The following is a 13,768-nucleotide window of genomic DNA, read 5'->3' on the forward strand; positions in this document are numbered from 1 at the left end:
AGAAAATCTAGGAATTGAGGAGACTACTGGAAATGTTGAACCTAATTTGCAAAATATTGAAAGGGATGATGAAGTGTTCATTTCAAGTGATGATGATTCTTGGTTGTATGAAGCAAACAATGACAAAGAGGATAGCTTAAGCAATTGCAGTGAGGTACATGAATCATTTGATAGGAGTGATATTGCCTTCTCAGATTATGAGGTGAATGATGAAGGTGATATAATTCTGAATTCTGAATCTGAGGAAGAAATTGATCCAAATAGGGCAGCTTTAAGAGCAACAATATTCACCTATAATCCGAGAGAGGATATTGAATTTGAGAAGAATATGTTATTCACCAATGTTGATGCTTTTAGGCCTGCTTTGAAGGATTATGCAATCCAGAAAGGTTTTCCCATAGTAAGACTGAAAAATGAAAAGAAAAGGTGTACTGCTAAGTGTGCTGTTGAAAGCTGTCCATGGAGAATCCATGCTTCTCCTATTGGTGAAACAACTACTTTTCAAATTAAGTCTTACACATCTCAACACACTTGTGTTATGAACAATAGGAATGCGGAGGCTACATCTGATTGGATTGCTAAGAAACTAGTTCCACTTCTTTGGATCCATCCTCAAATGAATACAGAAAGTGTCTATGCTAAGATTGTATCAAATATGGTATGCATCCGAGCAAGATGCAGATTTGGAAAGCAAAGACAAGGGTACTGGAAGAGATACAGGATACACACTATGAGCCATATGCAAGCTTGCCCTAGTATATTGAGAATGCATCTGCAAGATTCATTTTGACAGGCCAAATCTCTTGGCGGAATCAAGATTTCTGAGAATTTTTATTAGTTTCAAAGCACAAAAGGATGGATATCTTAGATATTCCAAGCCATTTGTTGGTTTTGATGGTTGCCACCTCAAAGGACCATATGGAGGAATGTTGCTTACTGTTGTGGCTTTGGATAGGAATAACAGCATACGCCCTCTTGCGATTGCTATGGCTGAATGTGAAAACAAAGAGACTCGGTCATGGTTCTTTCATTTCTCTGAAGAATACTCTGGTCCATTTGATAGCCAATTGCCTCTAACATTTATGAGTGATAGAAAAATGGTACTTTTTGTTCTACTTACAAATGTCCCATTTCTACTATCATATGACTTAACTGCCAATCTTCTGTTTGTGCTAATTAAATTATGTTAAATGTAAGGTCTGAACTTAGCATATGATGAACTGATACCATACGCTAACAATTTAATGAGGAACAAGCCACAAGTATGAAAGATAGATACACACAATATTTAACGTGGTTCGGCTCCACCATTGAGCCTACGTCCACGGAGAGAAACCTGTTCTTTATTATGAGAGGAAAACCCTATACAAGAATACAATTTGAATCCAAACCCAACCCTTGTATACCATCTCTCATCTCCCAAGAACCCTCTCTCACACCCCATGTATAAGGCTACATGATGCCCCTTGTGTCTCCTTGTGTGTCTTTGTAGTATGCCAATCTACCTATTTATAGAGAATATTACTGTCAAAAAATCAAATAACAATTGGAAACCAATACTATTTCCTAAACTCATATAAAGTAGAAAATAGTATCTAATTAAATAGGGTTTTTTACTTGACTACTATTTCAAGTAACTAAATCTAATTAGGAAATTAGTTACTTCCACACAAAATAAGAATTCTACTCAAAAGAAATTAAGCCAATTTCCTAATAAATCTCCATCTTGGCGAAAATTTCTTTTAGCAATCATTTGCCTTCAACTACCAAATAATATAGTACAAAACTACACACCTGAATCAATACAGTCCTGACACCAAATTGATTCAATCGGCAAATGAACACGTGTAGTTACTGCGAGTCCAACCTCCAGTTGACTCGTGAGAAGGTGTTTCAATTCACCATCTCTCTTTGCAGAATTTCTTCTCACCACCACTTGTAATTTGGGATCTCCTTCTGTGAGCTCTAACCCTAACCATTGAGGCAATCAAGTGGTAAAATCACCATACTTCTTCCCATCCTCGGAACTATCTCGCCATGTGTGATTTTCAAGACTCCACTTAAAACGAAAAACTCATAACTGTCAGAGTCTTCTGGCGCATAGAAATTAGATCTCTTTAATTCTTTGGGACACGTGCCACATCACCCAAAAAACATAACCAAAATCTAAAATCTACCGGGATGAAGTATCAACCGTTGGAGGTATGAGAAAGTCTCCACCGATTCACGTTCAAAATTAATATTGGACTCCACCTTTTCCTTGACCCTTGAATCACCTGTCTAGATTCACCGTCAAGCATCTCCATACTTTTCGACTTTTCATCCTTCACCATCAATGCTTTTTGCCAAGCCATTGAAACAAGGATACCACTCATTAAATTGTTCAATTAGTAACAACTACCAATCCACTTGATCTCAATAGTTAACTAGGATCCAACTATGAACCTTGAGCAGCCCAGTCTCGCAACTAGGCTCTGGTACCACTTGTTAGGATCCAAACGAGAAATAAACAACTATTGAGATATCAAGTGCATAACAATTTAATGAGCAACAAGCCACAAGCATGAAAGATAGACACACACAATATTTAACATGTTCCGGCTCCACCATTGAGCCTACGTCCACGGAGAGAAACCTATTCTTTATTATGAGAGGAAAATCCTATACAAGAATACAACTTGAACCCAAACCCAACCCTTGTATACCATCTCTCATCTCCCAAGAACCCTCTCTCACACCCCATGTATAAGGCTACATGATGCCCCTTGTATCTCCTTGTGTGTCTTTGTAGTATGCCAATCTACCTATTTATAGAGAATATTACTGCCAAAAAATCAAATAACAATTGGAAACCAATACTATTTCCTAAACTCATATAGAGTAGAAAATAGTATCTAGTTAAATAGGGTTTTACTTGACTACTACTTCAAGTAACTAAATCCAATTAGAAAACTAGTTACTTCCACACAAAATAAGAATGCTACCTAAAAGAAATTAAACCAATTTCCTAACACACTAATGCTTGATATTGCTGTTGGCATATTCAGAGCAACTTTAAACTGTCTTTTCCAGGGTTACTGCTTAGTAATTACTTCTGACAGGCAGTTAAGAGCTTTGATGCAGCTGGTCATAAAGAGGCAATGGAGAGAATTAAAGAGATAAATATTGAAACTTGGAAATACATGACAAAGATATCACTAACAGCTTGGGCAATGATTATGGTCATACACATGTTTAGCTGCATAGTCTACTTCATTTATGGTGGATTTTTCTTTTCTTTTGCAAATACAATTGCCACTATTTAACAACTTCAGATTTTGTTTTACTGAAAAATTAAAGCTTGTCTCACGGTAATTGAGAAATCTTCAATCCTATAACTGTAATGACCATTATATCCTTTGGTTTTGTTAGTCTTAACATGAATAATAAACGGAAGGACCAACAATATACACATTTTACAAGTTTGGTGAGTAATTTGGCATCTTTAATAATTGAAGGGCCAAAAGCATACAAACTTGATAATTCAAGGGCCATTTTAAGTTTTTTGCCCTTTTCGAAGTGATACCTTGAAATATACATTTTATTTCATAAGTATTCAGTACATTGCACCTACCTCTCTTTTGCTGGTAAACAGAGCAAAAGGTCTTTTCCACGTAATATGTAATGTTATGTTACAATTGTAGCATAAGTAATTTAATTTATTTAGGTATCATAGTCGATCAACTTTAAAAGGAGATTTCAATCAACTTCTACGAATTGGTTTCGCGGCCTCCAATCAGGGAAACCCATACCCAATTGGGATTCCCTCAGTCGGCTGACTGGGTTGATAGGATGCTGCCTTCTTTGCCGCATATACTTTGTCATTACTCCCGTATTCATCTGCAATTTCAAAAGTACAGGATGAAAAATAAATGATCGCAGTTTCTGTCACATTAGAACAGAATCTGAAATAGATTATAGATCACAGGCACATTATCTTTAATTCATTATCAATTTAAAGAATCTAAACGTGCGCTTATTTTTAATTTCAAAATGCATTAATAGTAACAATTATTTTTAATTTCAAAATGCATTAATAGTAACAAAATTAATTGAATTCATATATATATATATATATATATATATATATATATTTGAAAACTGCTCTATTTCAGCCGTTCTGTTAATTCGCCTTGACTAACTAAAAGAGATTAACCAAAGCAAATTAATGGTAGTAGTACACTTCTTTCTTCTTCTTATTTTTCTTTTCCTTTTTTCCTTTTTTTTATTTTTTTGGAAAATGGTGCACTTCAATCTGAGATAGCTGTCAAAAAGAAAATAAAAAAAAACGGTTCAATGAGTAAGCTGAACTTTTTGAATTATTTTGTCTAGTCAGCTACACTTTATCCTTTGATCCATTAATTAATAAACTGATTTTTCAACCATGCGAACCTTATCCATTGCCCAATCCATTAAATGTGCAAGAAAAGCTTTTCAACTTTCAAGGCATGTTAAATAGCTCAAACCACAGATGCTAACAACTTATGCACTATATATGTTTCTGCATATGAAATGTGGATATGCTACCGGACAAGTTTAAACTCCGGTTGGTGTACTGTTTTGACTTTATCCAATTGTCTTCGATTATTGTGATTTTTATAAAACTTGGTATGTATGCAGACACATGGTTGTACTCCTTAAAAGATTATATATATATATATATATATATATATATATATATATATATATATGATTAATCTTTCCTACACTGATAGTGTATACACTATCAGCGTTTGATGAATGACGACTATACAAAATTTAAAATTGAAATTCAACTTTTGTACACATGTCATGAATCCAACGATGATAGTGTATATACCGTCAGTGTAGGAAAGATTTACTCATATATATATATATATACGAACAAAACCCACATAATCAGTAAAATAATAATACAAATCTACACCAAATTATGTAAAAATGACAACAGATGCACATTACCGAACACACAGCCTTACCTACTCCATCCCCACAGGTGGAAGATGTAAACATGAATAATATTATGTCAGTAAAGGCATTACAAAGACAATTAAGACTTTTAAATGATGAGTACATATATACCAGTAATCTTTTTTCTCTTCTCTTTTCTTTTTCTGATAATTTTTATCAGTAATTTATAAATATGAGAGATGGAATTTTAGAACTGCAAAAGTGGGACTTACTCGTCTCTAGGATCTTTCTTGCTGATGAAGGTACTAGGATGGGTTGAGTTGAGAGAAAGAAGAGAAACAAAAGGGCAGTGATCAGAGCCTTGTTGTTGCTAGCCATGTTCGTTTGTTATAGAGAGGGTTGAGAACTTAAGATTGGTTCTATTCTAATATTCGTTTCTTGATGATTGTAGGCAGCGAACCAGACTTTTATAGCCGTTTCTGACCGGACCGACGGGACCGAGTTTCTCAGCGATTATATTGAATAATTGGCAATTGCCGACACAGGTGTTGGTCCAGATGGGCTGAGCTAATGTGATCCTATTCGAGTGGACAACATGAAATGTAGAATTAAATTGAGTGGCTCGAATTGGATAATGCTGATGTCTACTCTGGGATGTAAACTAGCGTCAGCAGTTCTGGGTCTATTTGGTAGGCCTACTTTTAGGAGCAGGGCTATGGGGGACAGTGACAACAATTCCAAACAGTGTAAAGATTTTTGAACCGCTTGTAATTTAAATTAATAATTTTGTATATCCTTATAATAGATAAACAATTATTATGGATGGAATTCATATAAATAATAATAGAATATTGCACCACTGTTATAAGAATGTATAAGTTGTTTAATTTGATTTATAATCCGTTCAAAAATTCTTACACCGTCCCAAATTATTGTCACTGACAAGCGTGCCTCTAGTCCTTGTTTTTAGTAGATAAGTTTTCTTTTAATAACTTTGTCTACAAAAATTTCAAAAAATATCCCAAAATTTTTAAAATGAACACTCAAAAACATCTAAAACATACACAAGCTTTTTCTTTATTTCCCCTTCTCCTTCCTCCCTCCTCCTTCTCCTCTCCCCCTCTTTTCTTCCTTTCCCTACCACCCCCACCTCGCGCCCTTCCCCCCTTTGGCATGACTTCTAGTCGCGTGACTATAGGTCATGTGAGGGGGGAGGGAGCGGTTGGGGAAGGGGGAAGGAGGAGAATAAAGGGAGAGAAGAGGAGGGGAGAAGGAGAGAGGGGGCGAGACGGCAGCGCTGGTAGAAGTGTTGGCGAGCAATTGTTTGAAGTAGTGACAGTAATAAGGAGGAAGAAGAAGAGAGGAAGAAATGAAAAAGCAAAAAAAAAAAAAAGAAAAAGAAAAATTAAAGAGTTTTTCAATTTACTCATAAAAATTTTTCTATAACTTTTACAGTAAGTTAAAATAAGTTTTTATATATATACCCAAAAAATACCATCCAAATACAATTGCTAATTGCACAAGGCCCTTGTGGCCCATCATACGAGTAATCTTTAACAAATTCAATGATTCATGTGCACAGAAATAAAGGCAATCATCAAATTGGGAAAAGAGTCGAGTCTTTTGTTAACTAGGTCGAGGGAAGGATGAAAACGCCAGACAATTAGTACTCTCCCCATTCCAAATTATTTGCCGCATTTTTGGATTCCAATATTTTAAAAATAGTGATTTGATGATAATATTAATAGATTTCTTTGTAAAATTGCACAAAAAATTCAAATTTTAAATTTAAATTTAAAATGAAATATAGATAGAGAGTAGATGATATTGGAAAAAAGAAATCATAAATAACGTTGATTTTGATAAACTGATAAATATTTTAAAACATTTCAAAATAAAAAATGTGACGCTTTCAATGAGATAGGTAGAGTAATCTATTTGCCATAACACTTCTTGTTGGATAAGAACCCTTGGTTCTCTTGTTTGCAAGCAATGGTATTGTGATTTTTTTTTTTTTATAATATGAAGGTGGGTTTACGCTTCCCGTCCTTTCATTTTTTTTATAATATGGCGTGGTGTCCGCATGAGTAAATTTCTAAAGAGCGTGATTCTTAAGATATTCCAAAAGAATGATCTAAAAAGTGAAAAAAATTATTCACTGAATGCAACATTTTGCAAAAATTGCATTGATAGGATGCATTCTTTAATTTGTCTCCATTTTTTTCTTAAAAATACATTCATTGAATACGTTGTTTAAAAATTTTTATTATTCAAAAATTCATTCCAAAAGGAAAATTGCACTTTTCATCCCTAATGTTTAAGGTGTTAATCAATTTGGTCTCTAAAGTTTCATGCAATATATATTTCATTCTTGTAATTTTATAATAATGACTAATTCCATCTTTAAAGTTTCAAGCAAACACATTTCATCCTTCGTAGTTTCATAATTTAGCTAATTGAGGACAACTGATATATTGTCAAGCAATTTGAATGGAATATCGTCACTTGACTACAGCATGCCCATTAGTAAAATTAACATTGGATCAACAAAAACTTCAAAAATCTTTTCTTAATTCACATTTTCATTTTGGTACAACAAAAACCTAAGAACTTTTTAGCCACCATTACTTTCTTCTTAATTACAATCGAACAAGAGATATATAGAAAACAAAGTCGTAGAAAAGAAACAATCCCAGTATAACCAATTAGAGAAAAATGTCAAACAACTCCACTACAACGAATTGGAGAAAAATATTAATGCGATAGAAAGAATGGTTTGGATTGTCGTTTATTTGCAAAATTTTGTTTTGTTACATGATTTTCAATCATCTATTTGTTTGTATCTCAAATACATCATATCATAATTTTTTTTTAAAAAAAAAGGAGATAGTATCCTATCCAAAAACACTTCTTGTTATTTCGGCAATTTAATCAATAACTAAATTAAGGATTATTAACAATACAATTACTAACGGGACATGTGATGATATTATGTCCAAATTAGTTAACAATTATTTAATTATCCTCAATTGATAGAAATTATAAAACTATGAAAATGAAAGGTGTTCTACATAAACTTTAGGGATAAAATTGATCGAAATTATAAAATTATGAGCATGAAACGTAATTTGCATGAAACTTTAGAGATAAAATTAATTAACTCCTTAAATATCAGAGATGAAAAATGCATTTTTCCCATTTAAAAAACCGCCGCCATCTAGAAATTTGCTCATGTCCGCACGCCATAGTTGACCTCGTACACTCCCAATAAGTGTCTTATCAATTGAGAGGACAAATACTGCCCTTCCTTTTTTGTCTTTTTTGATGAAATATACTACCCTTCTTAATCCATCTTCTTTCTTCAATGCAACCCTTTCAATCCGCAAAGAGATTCACTCACAAAACAGCAAATTTCCAATTTGTGGACCCATGGAACTGATCAATATCACCCACGCCAAAATAAATCCAAAAAATTTGGGCAAGTCTAGAATTAATGTATGGGGAACTCAATACCACCTGCATCAAAATCAATCCAACATTTTTAGTCAAGTCTACAATTGATGAATGGGGCTCGGATGGTGAGGTTTTTTTTCTTTTTTCACCTAAAGGTGAGCTTTGTTTAGACTTTGGAGAGTGGTTGCCAAAGGGCTATAGGATAAAATAATGCAGGCTTGGTTCTTTCGCTCGGGGGAATGATGTGCACAAAAATATGTACCAAGTGGATCGGAGGGCTTCGGGTCAACTATGGAGCGTGAATATTTCCAAATATATATATATATATATATATATATATTTATATATTTATATATTTATATATTTCCAATTCAAGAGCGTGAATTTCCAATTTCGAAAAAAATATATGTATATAGAGCGTGACAATTCAAGAAAAGTAGTTATGTTACAATTGATCTTAGCCTGAATCAAATCTTTGGCAGCATACCTCGTGAAATAGGTAACTTGTCGAAGCTTATTTATCTTGATTTCTCAGTTAATGAGTTGTCACAAGAAATCCCACCTGAAATTTGCAACTTGAGAAACTTTGATTCATTTAGCTCTTGTGCATAATCAACATTCAAGTCCAATTCCTCCAGAAATAGGAACTATGTATGGTATTGTTAACGTTTATCTAAAGTATAACAATTTAACAGGTCCAATTCCAGCCATTTTTGATAATCTCGATCGGCTAATCAACTTATATCTATTCCAAAATCACCTGTTATAACAATTTAACAAGCCCAATTCCGACCACTTTTGATAACTTCGATAGGCTAGTCAAATTATATCTATTCCAAAATCACCTATTTGGACCCGTTCCTCGTGCGATCGGAAGCTTGATCTCACTTTAGTTTGTTGTCTTGTTTCAAAATTATCTTGCTAGTTCAGTCCCTAAGTCACATGGCAATTTTACCAATTTGATGCATCTATTTCTCTTCAACAACCAACATTCTGGTTCAATTCCAAAGAATTTGGGTGATCTAAAATTCCTTTTAGACATGGAATTAGGTAAGAACCAATTTAATATGGTTCTAATCCTATTTTAAGTGGTAACTCGAGTAACCTGGAAAAACAGCATCTCCTAAAAAGCTATATTCTGGTGCGTACCATCCCACAGGAACTTGGAAGCCTAAAACAATTGGTAGTTTTGGAATTGGATTAAAATCAATTATCTAGTCCATTGCGAGGACTACCTTGTCAAAAAGGCACACTTCAAAACATTTCTGTATCTAAGAACATGCTTACAGGTCTAAAAACATTTGTGTATCTTACATGTATCATGATTGTTCGCCAGTAATTGTACGTCGGGACATATCAAGCAACAACATGTTACTTGATCCAGAATACGAGGGTCACGTTTAAGATTTTGGCACACCTTAGTTTTAGACTCTGATCCTTTGTCATTATCCCCTTAAAAGACTTTTTTTTCCAAGTAATGTTCTTTTAGTGTCCACTAATTGATTACTACTTTTTAAAGAACTTAAAAAATCTAAGTAAATTCCTCGATTTTAGTGTCCACTAATTGATTACTAGTACTTTTTAAAGAACTTAAAAAGTCTAAGTAAACTCCTCGATTAGATGATATATGTATCAGCGCTCTTAAATGAAAAAAGGCTTTTTTATTGTATCCCAAAGGACTTTCTTTAGTCAAGATGATAAATATATTTGTGCTCTTAAATAAATTCTTTTCGTTAACAACTGCTTTCAAAATGAAGTAATTAATTAGTAGAGAATTACTTGGAGGAAAAGACTTGGACAGCCAACCTCATCTTGACTGAAAAGTCTTTTGGACCCTTGCCAATAAGGCCCAACATTAAATATGATTAAAATCAACTACGCCCACGGGAATTTTACTAACAATTACCCACCACTAAATTTGTTTCCATCCAAACTTACCTCAAGCTGATCCTATGTGTTGGACCTTCGCACGCAGGGACCCAATGTTATAATTGTATGAAGCCAACCTCTATTGGATTGATCTTGACGGTAGGCCGGACCTTTTCGAACAAGGGCCCAACATAAAATTTGTTTGAAAATGTATACTGACGGTGAAAGTCTGTTAGGCCTTTGACAGTAAATGTTAGCATCAAAAAACTATATTTAATCATATTTATTAAACTCGCCCGACAAGGAAGTCGATAGATAGACGACATGGATGGTTCACTGTTTCAACCAATGAGTAGGTGATTGAACCAATGCCCCAATAAAAGAATATTTATAAATACTAGATAATATATAAAATTTATAAATAAAGTTTATTTAAAATATCTTAAAACATTTGTTTCCTTGTATATAAGAAAAAAATTATTTTAAATACAAAAGACAATAATTATTATGGAAAATTACATTTAAATATTAATTGAACTTACAAATAGTCTAAGATATCATGATGCAGTATAAAGATTTGACATCCTACTATATAGGCATCTAGAATGAATGTGGAAAGAACTTTTCCTATGGTTTTATGAGGAATGAGATTTTGGGAAAAAGTTTGAATGAGTATTCTAAGGGCAAACGAGAACTAAGTGTCTACTGATTGATTATTACTTTTTGAAAGACTTCTAAGTTTTAGTAAACTTCTCAATTAAAATGTCAAGATGATATATATCAATTCTCTAAAATGAAAACGACTTTTTTACTCTATTCCAAAAGACTTTTTTAGTCAAGATGATACATCAATGCTCTCAAAAATAAACTCATTTCATCAACCTCAACAATTGCTTTCAAAAAGTAGCAATCAATTAGTGGAATTACTTCAAGGAAAAGACTCGGGTAGCCATTATCGCTCTTAAACGAATTTCGTTTTGTCAACAATAGCTTTCAAAATGTAGTAATCAATTAGTGGAATTTCAAAAAGTTGGAATGAGTATTTTAGGGGGAAAGGGTTTTCTACTTAAATGAGCCATATCAAACATTAGAATGGAATGGACAAATTGAAAAGATCTTTTTCTAATATTCAAGCCATTCTTGCGTGCCAAATCAGGAGTTAGTGTCTATTGATTGATTATTACTTTTTGAAAGACTTCTAAATTTAAATAAACTCCTCAATTAAAATGTCAAGATGATATATATCAGTTCTCTAAAATAAAAAAGAATTTTTTACTCTATTCCAAAAGACTTTTTAGTCAAGATGATACATCAACGGTCTTAATAATAAACTCATTTCATCAACCTCAACAACTGCTTTCAAAAAGTAGTAATCAATTAGTGGAATTACTTCAAGGAAAAGACTCGGGTAGCCATCGTTGCTCTTAAACGAATTCTTTTTGTGAACAAATAGCTTCCAAAACGTAGTAGTCAATTAGTGGAATTTAAAAATTTTGGAATAAGTATCCTAGAGATAAAGGGCTTTCTCGCTTAAATGAGCCATATTAAACACTAAAATGAAATGGACAAATTGGAAAGGCCTTTCCTATTCAAGCCATTCAGCAGGGAGAACTAATCATAGAAGACAAAAAATGGTCAATTTCATTGAACATTTCAATATTGCATTAAATTGCTTGGCCCATTGGAAAAGACATCTTATATGTTTCACTCTCAAAAATAAAAATGAAGAATACTTCCGAAGTCTTCCCTGTATTGTAAAGTTGGGATAAGTACTGGTTTCGTTTGTGGTACAAAGTAACGATCTATGGCAACTCGATTTGAACTTAAATGTAATTGTGGGTTCTTTCCATATAATTTCCATATTCATTTTGGTCCTACTTTTTCCATCTTTATGGAAGACATATAAAAGCTAGAACCATTTGATTAAAGTCATGATCCTGAGTCAACCAACCACAACGTATTGATGGGAGTTCAGGAAGGGAAAAGGAGAGAAGAAGGGGAAGTGTTAGATATCTACAAGACTAGGGAGGCCAAGTTTAATTTAAACATTTGCAGCCCTTTAACTAACAGGAAAAGAGAAGGGTATATTAACCTGAAGCAGAAAATACTGGAATTCAAACGGACAGAAATAGAAGTTTAGATTCCGATATAAATTAAATTCTGTTTTGAGCCAGTACTACGGCCAACTAATTCTGCCCATAGAATTGGTAGAAAATTACTCCTTTGGATTTCTACTTTCCTTTTTTAACATATTGAGTTCATCCGACTGTGTTTCAAGCGTACAAAATTTTTGGGAGTAATTTTTTTTTTTTTTTTGCTGGTGTAGGGCTGCAAACAAGTTGATTCGAGTCAAGTTTTGATTTAATTGAATTGAGTTTGGACTCAATTTTACCAAATTCGAATTCGACGAACTCTCAATATAAAGTTCAAATTTGAGCTCGACCTCAAATTGAGCCGAGTCGAGCACGAGGTCGAGCCTACTCGAGTTTTGAAAAATAAAAATAATTATTTTGTTTTTTAAAAAATGAATAAAACAGTAATTTTTTCTTAACAAATAATAAAAGCTGGATCAGTTTTGTCTTGGGTGTTTTTAGAAAATATTTATAGCAGATGCTTTCAAAAAATAAATCTTCCATTTGCATGGTTGTACTTTCAAAATTGGGGCTATTCGGATGGTGGAGCTTTGTAAAACACGTTTTGGAAAACTGGCTTGTCCGCGATGTTTGTTACTTATTCAAGCCTAATTAAGTCATAAAAAAAAGTTGATGTATTATAGGTGGAGTATTCTTCCTACCTCTAGCTCCATTTAAATTCAGCGGTAAAAATTTCTCCAGAGTCGGGCGGTGCATGCTCTCACCGCCATAACCTTTCCTCAAGTCTTAGGGCTGCAAACGAGTCGAGCCGAGTCGAGTTTTGGTCTTATCAAGTCGAGTCTTGACTTAATTTCATCGAACTCGAACTCGAACTCGAGCTCGACGAGCTAGTAATTTTCAAGTTCGAGCTCGAAAAAAATAAAAAATTATTTTTTTAAAAAAATAAATAAAATAATATTTTTTTCTTAATAAATAATAAAATATTAAGGATATTTATGTAATTTTACTATTAAAAATAAAAATAAAAAAAAATATATATATACTCAAGCTCGCGAGCCGGCGAGCTAACGAGCTTAATGTTTTGAGCTCGACTCTGGCTCGACCAGCTCGAGCTCGAGTCGAGCTTGAATTAAGCCGTTTGCGAGCGGCTCGATTCGTTTGAACCCCTAGTCCTTAACGTGTAAAAAAATTTACAACGAAATCATTAGGCCTGTAGGTTGATCATCATTCTTACGAATTTGGTAACCGCTAATCCATCTCTTATACTATAGATGTCACTTCGAGTCGCCTTCTTCTGCAGATATAGTAGGAAAGTCATCCTTATACTTTCTAAATCAGTGACAGAATATCAAAATGTTCAATCTCATCAAGACATTTCATTGCATTAAATTTCTTGGGCCCTCGAATCAGACATCTTAATTGTT

The 13,768-nt window shown here is 33.6% G+C and overlaps 1 long non-coding RNA gene across 1 annotated transcript; it reads right to left on the reverse strand.

Annotated features, from left to right (window-relative positions):
- Positions 1-3,562: 3,562 nt before the first annotated feature.
- On the reverse strand, positions 3,563-5,563 carry LOC113734815 (uncharacterized). The gene is made up of 2 exons (XR_003459401.2): positions 5,202-5,563; positions 3,563-3,879 (listed from the first exon to the last, which is right to left on the reverse strand). It is a non-coding gene; the product is annotated as an uncharacterized lncRNA (long non-coding RNA).
- Between the last annotated feature and the right edge of the window lie 8,205 nt (positions 5,564-13,768).

The sequence above is a fragment of the Coffea arabica genome, chromosome 3c (genome assembly GCF_036785885.1).
Source record: "Coffea arabica cultivar ET-39 chromosome 3c, Coffea Arabica ET-39 HiFi, whole genome shotgun sequence".
Classification (NCBI taxonomy): domain Eukaryota; kingdom Viridiplantae; phylum Streptophyta; class Magnoliopsida; order Gentianales; family Rubiaceae; genus Coffea; species Coffea arabica.